Raw genomic sequence first — 1,789 nt, 5'->3', positions numbered from 1 at the left:
GGAAGAACTGCAACGGATGATTGAGGAGGCGAGTAGGAAAGCGATTGTGGAGTACGAATGCCGAACGGTAACGCTGGCTAGAGAAGGGATTAGGAGGCAGATGTTTTAGGAAATGGAGGCAGATCCCAGGCGAGAAGTCTTAAGGGTGCCTGAGAAAGGCCCCGAAAGGACTTTATCAAACGAAGAACGATCACCAGAGAACCGGGAATCTGGCGAGCAGATGTGGACAATGTTAGAAAGCAGATAGAAAAGTTGGGGAAACAAATAGAGGAGTTAAAAAAAAGAGGTGAGATCGTTTCTCAAAATAGGAGCTCACCTTTCACCAATAGGATCTTGCTAGAGGTGGTAGACAATAGTTTTCGATTTTCAGATCTTCCCAAGTACGATGGAAGTAAAGATCCTAGGGAACATGTGGCTGCATTCGATCTGGTTATGAACCTATATGGTCAAACCGACTCAATCAAAGCAAAGTTGATCATCACTACGTTGAAAGGAAAAGCTCAAGAATGGTTCACGAGCTTGGGAAGTGGAACGATTGATTCTTATGAGCAGTTAATTCATAATTTTTTTTTCATTTTGCCAGCAAAAGGAAAGCAAAGAGGTCGGCCACACACCTCTTTACTATCAGGCAAAAGGAGGATGAGACGTTAAAAAATTTTATGGAAAGATTTAATAACGAAGTATTGGAGGTGCAGGACCTAAGAATTGATATGATGGTGAGGATATTGATACATGGCTTGAAGAAGGGTCTGTTCGCATCAGCATTGGCTCGAGATCCACTAGTAGGGACGGAACAACTAATGGAGATGGCACAGAAGTACATAGATGAGGAGGAGATGAATGCCATGAAGGATAACGAGTGGACAAGGAATCCAGGATGGTCAAGGGGCGAACGGTCGAAAGAAGGGAAGCAACGATCTGAAAAAGATCATGAACGAAGAGGGCCATATCAACCCAGGTATCACAGGTACACTCCCTTGACCACGACCAGAGAAACCTACAGTGGCCAAGTAAGATGCGTGATACACCTTTGAAGAAAAATTCTAACAAGTATTGTAGGTTCCACAAAGATAAGGGCCATAACACGGAGAATTGTTACCAACTGAAGGATGAGATTGAAAGGCTCATAAGACAGGGGTACTTCAAGCATCTAATAGATAGATCAGGGGAAAGAGATCGTAGCAGATCGCGAAGTCGCAAGAGATCTCAAAAGGATGATGCAGGAAAAAATTTGGTTCGGGACAATGCACCCACGAAGGGAGTTAGCTACACCATTTCGGGTGGCCCAACGAATGGAGATTCTTCGAGGGCAAGAAAAAACATGCGAGGGAAAGCAGGTTCAGACGTAAGAGCAGATGATGCATGTGGAGTCCCAGGAAGACATTGTCTTTGGAGATAGAGACTTGAGTTCGAATGTACTCGATCAAAATGATCCAATGGTCATAAAGATGGACATAGCAAATTACCATGTACATAAAGTATTGATTGATAATGGCAGTTTATGTTGATATTATTTTTATTGATGTACTTAGAAAAATGGAATTGGGAGACATGAAATTAAAATCGGTCCAAACACCTTTGGTTGGATTTGGTGGAAGCGAGGTCGTTCCAGAGGGAATGATTGATCTACCTATTTCATTGGGCGAAGAACCTAAGAGAAAAACGTGCATGGTGCAATTTTTAGTAGTGGATAGTCTATTCGCGTATAATGTGGTGTTGGGTAGACCAGGACTCAATAAATTTAAGGCAGTGGTGTCAACGTACCATTTGAAGATGAAGTTCCCTACAA

The sequence above is a fragment of the Sesamum indicum genome, unplaced genomic scaffold (genome assembly GCF_000512975.1).
Source record: "Sesamum indicum cultivar Zhongzhi No. 13 unplaced genomic scaffold, S_indicum_v1.0 scaffold00243, whole genome shotgun sequence".
In the NCBI taxonomy this organism is placed as follows: Eukaryota; Viridiplantae; Streptophyta; class Magnoliopsida; order Lamiales; family Pedaliaceae; genus Sesamum; species Sesamum indicum.
The sequence above is the reverse complement of the archived record's forward strand: the minus strand, read 5'-3'. Positions refer to the sequence as shown.